This window comes from Hermetia illucens, chromosome 6, assembly GCF_905115235.1.
Source record: "Hermetia illucens chromosome 6, iHerIll2.2.curated.20191125, whole genome shotgun sequence".
In the NCBI taxonomy this organism is placed as follows: Eukaryota; Metazoa; Arthropoda; class Insecta; order Diptera; family Stratiomyidae; genus Hermetia; species Hermetia illucens.
Genome location: NC_051854.1, coordinates 51,932,093 through 51,946,868, shown reverse-complemented (window position 1 = coordinate 51,946,868; position 14,776 = coordinate 51,932,093). Strand labels below are relative to the sequence as shown.

Below are 14,776 nucleotides of genomic sequence, written 5' to 3'. Positions count from 1 at the left end.
GAACCTGGACATAATGCTCCACATAACTGCATCTGCCAGCGCTCTTAAAATGTTGTCATTGCATGAAGTCGTCCCGTCTTTCACAAGAGAAAAAGTTGTGTTCAGCTTCGTCCGCCACACCAATGCAGAACACACAATCAGATCTCGTCTTTTCAATCTTGTGCAGGTAAGAATGGAGACCTCCAAACCCACTTAGAAGCTGGGTAAGGAAGTAATCAATCTCACCGTGCGTTCGGTTCAGCCACGAGCCTAAACTGTCGATGAGCCGCGCAGTCAATCTGCCTCTAGTTGACGTTCTTCACCGGCAACCATCTCTTTTAAGTTTTTACCGGCTGTAGATTCCTTTTCGCTCCCTGGCAGGGAGGGCAACGGGAATCACTCTTGTGATCACCATCAAGGCTGGTTCTGAAACAGTGCGATAAGCAGACGTTTCACTAGCAGAGCTCCCCGCCTCTACGTTTGAGAAAGGCGCTCATGATGCACCTCCTTGTCAAAGGCATCAGCCCATACCTCCGCGCCATAGAGCAGAACCGACTGCGATGCTCGCATAAGAAAACTTCTCCTAGTAGATATAGGGCTCCAAACATAATAATAATAATATAATAATCGTTGGCGCAACAATCCATGTTGGATCAGGGCCTTGAAATGTGTTAGAGCACTTCATTCAAGACCGTAACGGTACACTAGGAGGCAATGTGGTCCGCATTGCGCTCGCCCGAGATTATTACCCTGATTTGACTCAGGCACTCATTCACAGCTGAGTCGACTGGTATCCGACGTCAAATCACGATACAAATTCCACTGCCACCAGTGAGATTTGAACATTGAAACATTCGCCATTAACCACCTGAAGGCCGAGACTCCAGCTGTAGGCGTGCCCGCTGCTTTGATTTACTCGAAGAAACTCATCTTCGAGTCGAGTATTAAACCAAGGTATTTAATCGCTGGTTTTGACTCTATAGTCAACTCAACGATCGATATAGGACGCAGCGTTGGGGTTCTCTTTCTGGTCAAGATGCCTACTTCGGTTTTTTTCCAGGACAAGGCTGAAACCATGAGCAGTCATCCATCCGCTTATTACCCGGCACATCAATATGCCAAGTCTGCTTTGCGCCTGTTCAACAATGCGTCCGGCAACAAGTGACGCAACGTGGTCTGCATAATCGACCAGGCACGACTCTTCGGGCATATCGAGTGTCAGCAGACTATCGTAGGAAGCGTTCCGAAGGACCGGCCCTAGGATAGATCCCTGTGCTATCCCTGACATGATTTCCATCCTCCTCTGGTTCGCTAGTGTCCGATAGAGTAGGGCGCGGTCTTTCAGATCATCCCTCAATTTCTGCAAGAGATAGCTTGACACGTGGAATAAGTTTTCTAATATGCCTAGCATATCTGCCCATCTTACAGAATTGAAGGCGTTTCTGACTTCTAGCCCTATGAGGAGCACTATCCGTCGATATCGCCGGCGGTGTGCCTCGGCTCGATGAATTGTATCCATGTTTTATTCTGAACTCGAATCGCCTTGGTGATAAGTCCCCGAGTCTACTTCTGATGAGCTTCTCGAACACTTTCCCGGCCATGTCAAGCATACACAGCGGTCGGTATGCAGACGACAGCTTCCCTTGCTGATTAGCTAGAGTCTGGCCACTTTCCGGCGACAAGAAAAAATGCCCTCTTTCAGCAAAGCTTCCCGTTGGCGGAATACAAGTTTGTAAACTTCCGCGGGGATACCATCAGGACCTGGCGCCTTGTTGTTTTTCATGGTGAGAACCGCTTCTTCGGGCTCTATCATTGAAAAGGGGGCAAACCTCGACGCTTTACGCACTATCGACATCAACCCGTATAGGATGTCGCCCGTACAATGCAATCCATCTGGCCAGTACATAGTATTAGGGGTTTGATGATTATGTTGTGTCTTGTTGCTGGAGGCGCTTCGCAAAGCGATGACCTTTGAAGAAGGGTTTACCAGATATACAAACGAACTCTCGACATTTTCGAAAGTAAGGTGAATGGAAAGCCTATGCTGACGTGGCGCGATCGTGTTTGCTCCTTGCTGGGTAAACTGTTTCTAAGATACAAACCTTCGGTGTCTCCTGGAAATTGGACTGGAACGCGGTAGAAATTCCTCTTCTTCAGTGTTGGATCATCGTGGAGAGCATGGTGAGGCCCAGGCCTTGGAAGCCACCTGGCTGCTGTGGGATGACAAGCGAGATGTGCAAAGCAGTAGTGTCTGCATGGTTGTGGTTTATGGGATGGACATTCCCCTGTATCCTGGCACGGTTATTGTGCTCCTGAAGTGGAAGGCAGGAATCATTTGCTGCCTTCCACAGGAATCATTTTCGGTCGCAGAGGACCATATCTTTTCTCCCGGTCCTTGCCAAGTTTCTGGAGGGGATTATGGTTTAGCAATTGGCAGTTCTACCGCCGACACCTTAATGCGTGCAACAAATATGTTTTTGGAATCTCTCCATATTTCAAAGTCGCTTTTGACTACCTAAGTTGGTCAGTTGTCTCGTCAAAACTTCGTGAATGTGGAAGTGCTACTTGCATGGTATAAAAGCATTCGTCCAAGTGTCAGTGAGCGTCAGGTCTATCGCAGGCCCATTTATGTGGAACCTGAACTGTTGAACTTTTTTCCGTGGTTGAATGTGTTACTTATACCGATGATCTTCTCATTCTGGTCGAAAGGAACAGCCAACTTGAGTTCGACGAGCAGGGTAATAGGCGTATTTGTATCGTTAATGTTGTCTCTTGAAGTCGGTGTCCCGGCCGCAACGGAAACGTCGCGAAGTTGCCTGAAGGCAAACTACCTCGTCCGCCTCTAATTAAGTTCGAGATGGCCTTCTTCCTCGCGGAGCATGGTGCCTTAAATCAGTATAACAAAACTTCCGCTTGGAGCTTTCAAGTAAAGTTGCGTTCATACAGGGTGCGGCAGCATTACTTCCTTGTTTCAAAACTCAATAAAAACTGTTGTATGCATCGGAAAATATTTATTTATTTTTTATAATGTAGGTACATGTCTAAAGTTTTTATTTACATTGTTTTGAAGATCAAATCTGTTAGGTGACGTCCCCCATTCTCCATACATTGCGTAAACCGATTTCTGGCGTTTGTCATGACTCTTGTCAGCATAGCAGGTGTTATGTTGGCAATTTCTTCTTGGATGTTGGTCTTCAAATCTTGTAGGGTTCTTGGACGGTTCACATAAACACGGGATTTCAAAAAACCCCATAGAAAAAAATCACAAGGGGGACAGATCGGGAGAGCGTGCCGGCCATTCCAAATCGCCTCTAATTGAGATAAGGCGCTCTGGAAAGTGTTCCCTCAAAACAGCCATCGATGCTCTTGAAGTGTGTGCTGTTGCACCGTCTTGTTCGAACCAAGTGTCCCCCAAATCCAAATTTTCTAGCCGTGGGAAAAAAAAATCTGTAGCATGTTTACGTACCGGTCCGAATTCACTGTCACTGTAATCTCATTTTCCTCAAAAAACCAGGGACCAATAATTCCAGCTGAGGAAATTGCACACCACACTGTGACTTTGGGTGAATGCAAAGGCTTTTGATGCAATTCTCGAGGGTTGGTATCAGCCCAGTAGCGCATGTTTTGTTTGTTAACCGACTCACACAAATGAAAATGGGCTTCATCGCTAAAAAAAACAATAGCACCCTCGGGAACGACATCAAGAAGAAGCTCACACGCGTTCATCCGAGAATTGAAGTCACGTTTTGAAAGTTCCTGCACTATCGCCATCTTATAAGGATGGAAATGAAGATCATCACGAAGAATTCTTCTCACAGAACGATTGGATAGTCCAAGGGCAGATGCGTGTTTGTGCGCAGAACGCTGTGGCGATCGCAACATTGACGCTCTCACTGCTTCAATGTTCTCAAGTGATCTAACGGGCCGAGGGACTCCAGTTCTTCCTTTTGTCGCACTTGCAGTTTGTATGAATGTAGTGACCCATGTAACAATTGATTTGCGGTCTGGGACGGGAGCCAACGGGGCTAAATTAAAGCGATTCCGAATTGCACGCTGTGTTGCAATAACCGAACACCCGCTTGAAATGTAAACCTCAACGGCAAAGGCACGCTCCTCACTATTCCAACGTATGATGGCGACTGAACCGTGTCGGGACAAAACTTTACAGTATCCCCTCTTGAACGAGACCACTAACGCTCCGCTATGACATCAACTAACTGAGTGGCGCGCATTTTAAAAAAGGAAGTTATGCTGCCGCACCCTGTACTTGTCGGCCATCTTAGGAGAGGGAGTTCCATAGCATGAGGTAGCCAGCAATACTTCAAAGGTCTAATTAGGGCGATCAGACTCGAGTCTGCACGGGGGCTCATCTGAAGTGGAATTAGGTCGCGAATCCTTACCAGGGTAAACTGGTACCATGGGAACCGGGATAGCTACTGAATTCACATGTCTCAGGAGAATTAATTTCTCACGTGCGTTCAGCTCGGTTAATCGGTTAGCCTCCTAATGGAAGTTTCATGGGGGTTGTGGTTACGTTCAAGCGAACAGAGGCCTTTGGGCGTCAAACGTGAGGTTGCGTTTCTACACGGATGTCGTACTCCTTACCGTTGCGCTAGTCTCAGCGGGGACCTGATTGTGGTCACAAAATAAATCCGTATCTTAAAAACATCATGGGGCTAATCCAATTCGACAGGTACTCACGTTAAATCACCAAGCCGTAACTGTCAGCGCGACTGAAGTCAGGGAAGCTATAGAATGAATGAAGTCGATGAAAGTAAACGGACCTGGCGATATAGCATCGGAGTTCTGAAAAGCAAAGAGGTGGGGCTCAATATTGCGGCTCCGTGAATTCTTCAATCGGATTATTCAGGAAAGTTGAATACTATCTGACTGATAAGAAAGTACTACAATTCCAATATGGGAAAGAAAGGTATTCCAGCAGAATGCTCATATTACCATACCCATACCATGAAGGTTTTTCAACGCATGCTTGGCAACCGCTGTTATCGGTTGTGATTTGCGACCCTAGATATGAGAAATTATCAACGGTCTCAAAGTTCTAGTCTAGTTTCGGTTGACCAGTGCGATTCGATGATGCTCGTTCTTTCGTTTTTGATCCTGATGTTGCCACCATATTTTCATTGATGTGCAGCCCAAGGCCCCGCCGCGTGTTCGATCTGGATGAAGGTAGACTGTACTTTTCGGGTTGTTCTTCCATGTTTCGATGTCAATATCGTCAGCGTAGGCCAGTGGTTCGGTGAACTTGAAGACGATGACGCCTCTCGCATTAACATCAGCATCGCGAATCACTTTTTCCAGGATAAAGAGGCCGTATGATAGGGCATCTCCTAGTTTTATATCGTTGTTGATGTTGAATGACCTTGAGAGTAATCCTGTTGTTTTTATCTGACCTCGCACATTGGTCCGGGTCAGCCTAATCAGTCTCATCAATTTCGTTGTTATATCGAATTCTCTGATGATGAACTCCGCGCACGGTTGTTGTCAGCCAACAGAGCCTATTTCAGCTTACAAAAACTGTTCAGCTCGAAACGTCTCACCATATGGTCAAAGCTCTTACTGTACAAGGCTTTGATCTTGCCAGTCCTCTTCGGAAACTTGGGTTCTTAGCAAGAAAAATTACGAACTCTTGGCCGCGTTCGAGAGAAGAATCCTTCGAAGAATTTTTGGCCCCCTACATGAGGATGGACGATTCCGTAGCCTACATAATGACGAAATCTATGAGCGATACCATAACCGTCCGGTTGTGGATAAAATCCGGCTCAATAGGTTACGGTGGGCGGGTCACTTAATCCGTATGGATGAGGAGGATCCCACCCGGAAAGTCTATAAGGGCAATATCTATGGTAGAAAAAGAAGACGAGGCAGACCCTGCCTAAGATGGAGCGATGGCGTAGGTCAGGCGCCAGACAGCTTTTAGGGATATTGAATTAGTGGACCTCGGCGCAAAACCGGGATGTCTGGAGTTCCTTATTAAGGCAGGACCGGATACCGGTGGTTACGCCGCTGATGATGATGATGATCGAATTCTCTCACGGCCGTGTACAATTTTATCCTGGTAATGCTGTCATAGACCTTGAGTTCGATGAATGGATACTGCAACTGATGGCCATATTCCAACAATGAAGCCACTTTGGTATGGGTCGATGATGTTCTGAGCGTATGGAGCTATCCAACTTAGCAAGATAGCGGAGAATATCTTATAGAAGGTACTCAGCAACGTAAAAGCTCTTTAATTGCAGCAATGCGTGATATTCCCTTTTTGTGAGTGAGACAGATAATTTCAGGCATTGATTCGCTGTCCCACACCTTGAGCAAAAGTCGATGAACCATTTGACGTAATTGGTCGCCCCCATATTTAACCAATTCGGCTGTCATTGCAGCGGTTCCTGGCGGGTTATGATTTTAAAGCCGATGAATTGCGCAAAGTATTTCTTCCATACCTGGTAGTGGCAGTATTTGTAGTCTGAGTGTAATTATGCGGTGTTTCCAACGATTATTTATCTAAAATAATAAAAAACTTTCTTCTTTTTCGTTAGTGTTGATATTTATTCTTGCAAATACCGATATTTCGGGAACCACTTGTTCCCTTCATCAGTGCTAATAAGAGACTTATTAGGGCTGATGAAGGAAACAAGAGAGACTTTTTAGCACTGACGAAGGGAACAATTGGTTCCCGAAATATCGGGATCCGCGCTCCGTTGCTAGCTTAAATTTCGTTGTTGAACCAGCCATTCCGACTTTTTTTGCGACTAGGGCCAAGTATGTTTGTGGCTGTATCAATGAGAATGCTCTTCAGGTGATTGTGGAGATTATTTGCTGATGTTTCATCTCCAGGACATCTGTTAGCTGCGGTTATTGCGGTATCTATTTTCCCCTTTTAGGTGTTACGGAGGGCTTTGTTGTGGATGGCTTCACTTTTCACTCTCACCTGATTGTGAGAGGGGATTTTGGACGGTGTTGTAGTTCAAGCCTGAACTCGGAGTGATCCCAGCCCCGCTATATGTTCAGACATTCATCGAGGCTGAGAGGTGACAGCGTTCGATCAACACGTGGTCAATTTGGTTGAAGGTGGTGCCATTTGAAGAGGCCCATTTATGTTTGTGGACCACTTTCCGTGCAGCCAGGTACATCCAACAACAATTTCGTGAGATACTGCTAACTGAATAATTCGCAGTCCATTATCATTTGTGTTTTTATGTAGGCTATGGGATAGGTATCCCCTGAATATGGGCTCCGTCCCTATTTGAGTGTTAAAATCTCGCTTTTGATAGCATACTACATGAGAAAATGCGCATATCGTTATTCCGTTTTCTTTGCCGGGTTCATCGTTGGAAAATCCAACCTGCCCGAGGCTGCTTTCGTGGCTTTCTAACGCCGATTTTCGTGTAGGTTTGTCAGCCCTACTCAACCCCCAACCTCGAGGAGAAGTTGGTGAAATTTGTCCGGTTTTTAAGCCCCGGGAGACACGCCTTCATCCTTCATCGTCTGCAGTAGTAGAGCTGTTGGTGTTGGTTCAGCAGGCGGTTCCCAGGTTTTCTGCTCCATCGTGGCTACCAATCCATGTTTCGCCCTGGGGCTTATACTATCTTTTGATCGCCTAATTGATTTCAGGAAAAGATAATATTTGCTTATTGTCTTTTTCAATATCGGTTTCTCTCGAATTTGACTAGCATTTTGCGCTTTTTTGCAAAAGTCAAGGAACCAACCAGCACGTGCTAAAATTGGGCGTCATTACCGTGCCTACGAAGGTATTTCAACAACTGACGAATTCTGTTTGTAGTATCTTTTAGAGTTGTAAATAGATGCATATGCATATCGTCTTAAGATACCTATCATTTCTAAGGAAAACAAAGTCTCCCGATGTGCTATCGAAGCGTGAATTTATCTGATTCATCAGTGCAATGACTATGGTATCTTGACTTCCTTCCAATTATCGCCGCCACACTAGTGCCCACGAATCACAAACATTCGTGAAAAGATACTTTTCCCTCCTGACTATGCGGAAAAGCTCTTTCAAGCGCTAGGCGCAGATCGACCAGAGCTACAGCTGACGCTGGCTATAAAAAGCTAAGTGAAGGCCATGTCACTCGTTTGTTACTCTGAATACGCTGTAACGGTCATCAGCTGGTCGTGGATTTATTTTGGGATATTTTGCATTTGAATCGCGTACCTAGGCCGAGACGAGATTCTTTCCTCACTTCTAGTTGGCTCGTAGATTGTTGATCGATCGACAAGGTGCTGTGGGGTGCCAAGATTTCAGTTCACCCTCCGAGAATACAGTGAAAAGTGGATGTTTCAAGTGCAGATGCGAGGAATCTGCAATAAGTGCTAGCACTCGTGGATAAGATTCTTTTGAAGGAATATCGGGGATGGTGGTGATCTTCGCATTGATCTTGCATTGTCATCCTTGAAGGACCCAAATTACTAGAGTAGTACTATGTAAACTGTGAGAAGTGGAAGTTGACAGTGCGTGTGTGGTATTGTTGGAGTCTGAGTGAAAATCGAATTGATCGAACCACAATCAGTTTCCGTGTTTATGTAATTTGGTCAACGTCCTCGCCGATTTCCTGGGTAAACAATTGGATTGCGATTGCGCCAAACTGTCGACGGTAATAGATTGTAATTAAACTTTGCCTATTGACTAGAATTTAGATTATCTGGGTTCATTACGTTCACAATCAGGTTGATAGCTGCTCATTGATCGGATCTCATCTTGATGTTGATTTAGATATTCAAGGGCCAAGAATAGTGCTCGCAGATAGGGTATGAATGGAAGTTCGCTATTTGTTGGGAATAGGGAGAAGGGAGTGGTAGGTTCTCTCGGTATAATGCATGCTTAAGTGCAAATGCCTATGTGCCGAGTACACACCTGAACGTTAATGAAAATGTTTATTTGGACAGTGCTGCATGTGCACTTTTTACAGGTTAAACTGCAATGTACATCCACATTCACTATGAGTGTTATAAGGTAAATTAGCAAAAGAATCTTGGAAGGTTTGAGTTGGACTTTGGCAGCCAAGAATATTTGCTTATATAATGTTCCCATTGGAAAGTTTTGCAGCATAACAAATGACTTGATTCACTTCTCAATTAGTTTATGCCATGGAAAGTTTTGTGATTAATTGCCTCAAGAATAGACAAAGCAATGATTTGACAGAACTACTATATGGTCGAACGCTCGTTTTTTTAAGTGGAACGCTAGGTCTTCTCATAAACCGGCCAATTGGTTTTATAGTGTCCTCTTTTAAATTTAAAACCTCAACGTTTGGATTCGTGGGTTAGTTCTTGGTATTATGGTGAAGTGCATTGCTTTAAAAAAACAATAGGATACCATGTGTGCTACCTACACTGTTGACCACTTTTTTAAGCTACTTAAGTATTCCTGACTCGTGATTTTGGCAAACTGGAATATCATCTTAGTTATAAAATGCACTCGTGCCATGGCTCTTCACAGGGGATGCCCCAAATGACTAAGTTATTTGTTCTGTTTGTAATTCAAAATAAATCGAAAGGTGTCAGGCTAAATTATTTGCTTTCTGCAGGGGCTAGGAACGTGATTAGTTTTTTGGAGTCTTTGAAGGTCAAATATGGACCATTCGCTGGAAACATGCTATAGCTATTTGACTAACAAATGGTTTTTATTAATTTTTTGATACGAGATTTTATTTTATTTTTTTTTTGCTAGACAAAGAAGTAGCGGTGGTGACGTCACAATTTTCTGTAAATTTTCCAATGATATAGGACAAAATCTACAATATACAAAGCTCTATTGAACATATATCTGTTATCCCCATATTTATTGAAAGGCTCAAAGATTTTTGTTTTTCTTACGTGCTCCTCATGAACTCTCTCAAGGAGTTGGAAATCTTGGAAAAACATAGTGGCACTAGGGTCACAAGAATATAAGAATCCACACTTACTAAAACCATCGTCAGTCCCCTCTTTCCCATAACTCTATGGGACCCTGGTGAATGGAAATCTTCAAAAGCCACCGCTGACTTTCACTATACTGTTACGTGGTACTCTTGCCCCTAAAACTGCTTCTTTCTCCTTCCTCTCTTCCCGCAGGATTGACATAAGATATTATGTTGTGGGGCTGGATCAGAATTTATATGATGTATCTGGTGATTGTAGCTCGGAGTGCTTTCTCTTTCCTTTTTCCGTCTGATTTATTTTGGATTGCAGTTATCGCTTTTTCAACTTTGGCCGCTGTGCCCTTCGAGCATAAGTCGCTCAACGATGCAGTCGGGTGTTAATTGAACTTTTTTGAAAGTTACAATGGGTTGGCTTTTTGAACACCGAACCTTGGCCAGTAAAACAAAAATATTTTGTGCCCTCTGCAATGTCATAGCCCTTAAGGCATTTAGCCGATATGAGCCTCCCATTTTTAAGGTTTTGTGTAAAACAAAACCTTATCAAAATCGATTCATTGTCTGTCGCACGCACTTTTCTCTAAAACGAACCGAACAAAATTTAGTGAATATAGTTAAAAGGGGGTCCTCATACATGTAAAGGGGGACGTAAACATTTTTTTTTCATCGAATATAGTCATGTGGGGTATCAAATGTAATGTCTCAATTAGCACTTGTTGAATCTGGCATTAGTTTGGACGTGAATTGCAAAGTGTAATGAATCCAAAGGAAATAGGATGATGAAACGACCATCCTCAGTGACCGAAGACGACCTAGAGGGAAGAGCTTTCCCAAAACCTAATAGATATTGGCTAAGTGACCATGAAAGTCTACCCGTAAATACTGAAGCTCCATTAAAGTGCTCGGTGGACACGTTCTTGCACGCCTCTGTGCTAACCATCCTCGGATGTGCGGGGGGGGGGGATCCTTTGAGCGCTTTGATCCGTCACGTGTCCTTTTTACAAATTTGATGTATCTGTACCGATGCGTGGTCCGTACTGGATTTAAAAATAACGCAACGAAGAAGGGAGTTCGAGACACCCTAACGAAATAAACCAGAAGGCGAGCTAAACCTGGAAAAATAAAAAAAAAGGCTCAACCGCGCGCGTGGAGCCGAGTGCCGTGATCGAGAGGGAAGATCCACGAGGGAGTTTCGATCCTTGCTTCAAGTATTCAAGGATTCAAGTAGAATTCATAAAATATCCATATTAAAAATCCATAATCAAAGAAATATAGAATAACTTACGAACCAAAAAAAAAAACAAAGGAAAATCGGCAGGAAAAAAAAGAATTAAGAAAAAAGTAACTAATTTCAAAAAATCATAACATAAATAAGGCTATAGTGTGAATAAAATGGGAACAAATAATGAAATAAAAGTAAAAAAAGAAATAACGGCGGGGGCGGGTACAACATCTTACCGCCCCTTGTTGCACCAGAGATTCGTGGAGCGTTTCCCGCAATTCGCGCAGTGACTGTGCAGCGAGTTGCAGACCAGTACCACTTTATTATCCGCAGCGACACAATCCCGACCACCACCAGGGAGCGTGTTCGACTTGAGGTCATCGGGGAAATTGGTGACCGGTCGGAATGGGATCACGGAAACCATCAGAGATAGATGTCAGCACTGTATTCGGTGTGTGAGCTACCAAAAAAGAGAAGTTTATAGCCATTTTCACCGCGTTTGCGTTCTATGTTGCAATTTTTGGCACCAGATCATTGGGTTTCTCGTAGAGCGCAAAGATCAACGCGCCTTTTTCTAAGCGCTATTGCGAGTCCTTCGGTCTTTCTGGTGAGGGTGTCAATATGTAGCGTGCAGACACGTATTTGGTTTGTTCAGACTGATTGATTTACGACCTGATGCAGTCCATGCGTCCAGAACTCTTTCCTATTCCTCAACAGGACCGGACCCTTATGTTTAGGACATTTTTTAACAGGCACCAAGAGAAATCAGGTAGAATTTAGTATAGTGGAATAACTCCAACTAAATTTATTTAACTCTTTCCCTGATTCCTTTGAGGACAGTGCAGGCAATGCCTCAAACCCTTCTCGTTTATCTGGGCTTGGAAACTAATTATATGCTGACATTGCGCTCATTTGGAAATATTTCTCACATCGAGGGTGATCATAGCACAGTATTTTTTGCTGGCCGACCCTATATCGTTCGGTATTTCGTCCAGCTTGGGTACTTTTTTAGCCCCCAACTTTTCGTAAACAATGGTAAGCTCATCCTCTGCTATACTTGAGATATCCTTTCGCGGATGTTCTCTTTCAGACGTAATCGTACATTTGCTTTGCTGTGGAAATAGATTGGTCATTATTCGTCGCATTAAAACTGATGTACAGGGCCGTGCTTCCTTTCAACTTAGCCGTTACCAGTCTATAGGCTCCTCCTTACGGGTTCATGTCGGCCTCTTTGCATAGTTTTTTAAAGGAATTCCGTTTACTCTCATGGATCGCCTTCCGCAGTTCTCTCTAATTAGTTTTCGATCAGTTTCTTGCTCATCTTTGACGCGTTGCTAATTTCTTCTTGCTTTGAGGCATTCGGCACGCGGTTGCCTGATTTCGTCATTTCACCAAGGTTTCGGTAATCTGTGAGCGTTATTTCTGCGTCTTGGCATAGAAGCAATACAGGCTGCAACCACGTTTTTCACAATTTCCACAGATTTTTCTCTCGCTATACTTGTTGGTGTGAAACTTTCCTGTCCGTCGTTCCGTCCTTTTTTTTGTGGGTGTTGAAATCTTCAAAAGACCCTGGACCCGACTTCCCTAAGCCCAGTGGACTTTGGACAATCGGGTGAGGTATCTAATTTAAACCTGTGCAGGTACTGGTGGTATTCTCCTTGCCCTTGAGAAACTGGACAAGATTGATGCCGTCGGTACATTGTTTCACGAAGTGTCCAAATGTGCGCCACAGCTAGCAGACAACCCATTCGATTCTCACTTTTCCTTCTGCTTTTCATCAGTTTTGCCCAAGTTAGAGTTCTTCAACTCGAACATGAGATCCCCTTTTGGGGTCTTTCGGATTTTGCTGATATTTACGCCTAGATATTTTAGGTGGAGGTCACCTTTGGCTTGTTTTAGTATCTCCGTGGATGACGGATTGCCGTTGCTAGAGATACCAGTTGCCTCTGGGCCAATTTGCTTCGTTGATTTCTTCTTCCCCTTTTTGTGAGTGACCTTGTTCCATCCAGCATTTTCGGCTCCCTAAGGTTTCGCTTTGGTCGCCGACGATCTCAATAAAGGCTTAGGTTTCCTGCTTTCCGTACTTTTAGCTCAGTTCCTCGAATATATTACTGTGTTTTCTTCCTCTTAGGCGCCTGCTGATTCCCCAGAGGATCACCATCTTTCTCCCGCATTCTCTTATTTGTTGGCTGGTCGATGGCACAACGATTGGGTCGCCTGTGGCACTGTTTTTGTTCCAAGCTGCATGAGGGGTATTTCTACTATGTCAGAGCTTTCTTTTTAGACTTTTTGCCCTCTTTTGCATTGGTGGAGATTTAAGAATTGAAGAGCTCCTCCTAGGTCCGACATTGGGGTCAACATTACCAATGAGGAACTCAACCAAGGAAGGCGTAAGGAGAGGAATGGCCAGAGATTCGAAGCAGTCTGCAGTTAGGAGAGGCATAGAGGGTAGAGGGGTCGAGGGAGAAAACACGGAAAAGAAGTAGGTGCAGACAAGGTCGCAGTTTGCAGTGGAATCAGCAAAACTGATAAAAGAAGCGAGAGATTGAGTGTAATTACGAGAATAGCGAGTATGAGATCAAAAGCAGGGCCGAGTAAGTGATCATAATGGAAGAAAGTAGAAGGGAAGAATGGGAGAGGTTGTTGGAAGGAATTGGAAAGCTAGGATGATTAGGCCAGTGAAGCATGGGGAGGTTAAAATCTCAGCAAAGGAAGAAATATAGGAAAAGGAATCAGACAGTAAGAAGTTGAGACAAACTGTGAAACAATTGTTCATACAGGTGGGAAGGGCAAGCACAATGGACTTATACACAATATACAATGAACTCGAGGTACTTCTGCGGGGAGATACCAAGTGCAACACAGTCAAAAGAAAAGCCAGAGGAGGAGAAGACGAGTTCGGCGGGGAGTGTATTTTTTATTGCAATTAGGACCTCACCGCCAGTGGACTTATGAGATTAGTCCTGGTGTGGTGTTCGTATGGAGCAAATTCACTTAAATATGGTAGTTTTAGTATTTTGACGTATTAATTTACCATTGTTCGCATTAAAAACTACCATTTAAGTGACTTTGCTCCATATGAAGACCACGTTTTCTTCCATTTAGTGGGTAATATTCCTAAGTTTTGCATAATTAAGCTCATCACACTCTGCAGAGCATGATTGTACAAAGTTTGGTGGAAATCGCATTACTACTACCGATGTTATAATAAGTTAAAGTTGTCGCTTTTGTGCAAATTTTTTGCATTCTAAGACTATGGATGTCAGCATCAAATTAAAGTGATAGTCTGATAAACCAGTTTACACTGGAGACTACTCATAGTGTGCAAACGCCTCCATTTTAAAATTCTTTCCTCTTTAACTGGGTATCACCAACTTTGCAGGCATTATCTAAATTAATTTTCCGCTTTTGATGACTTCTCTGGCGACTGTTGTTTAATACTGTCGATCACAGTTTTCACACCTATTTGTCATTTAATATCTTTCCATTTCAAACATTTGACCAAAAATTTGTTTCACTTCCCCTGAATTATTTTCATTTTTAATAACTTTTCTCAGTTTTTGGGAAGAAGACGTGGTACACCCTACGTCAGAAGGTTTAGCGGATAGACCGTCAGCCTTTCAATATCACTGCTCGTGGTGCTCGGGTTCGAATCCCAGTCTTGATGGGTCGAGATGTGGGG

General features: G+C 43.9%; 1 protein-coding gene across 1 annotated transcript in view; it reads left to right on the top strand.

The window, feature by feature from the left end:
- Nucleotides 1-8,085: 8,085 nt before the first annotated feature.
- LOC119660160 (organic cation transporter protein-like) overlaps nucleotides 8,086-14,776 on the top strand; it is a 52,505-nt gene continuing 45,814 nt past the window's right edge. The window contains 1 exon segment of the mRNA XM_038068564.1: nucleotides 8,086-8,609. The gene's annotated coding sequence lies outside the window, so the exon portion shown is untranslated.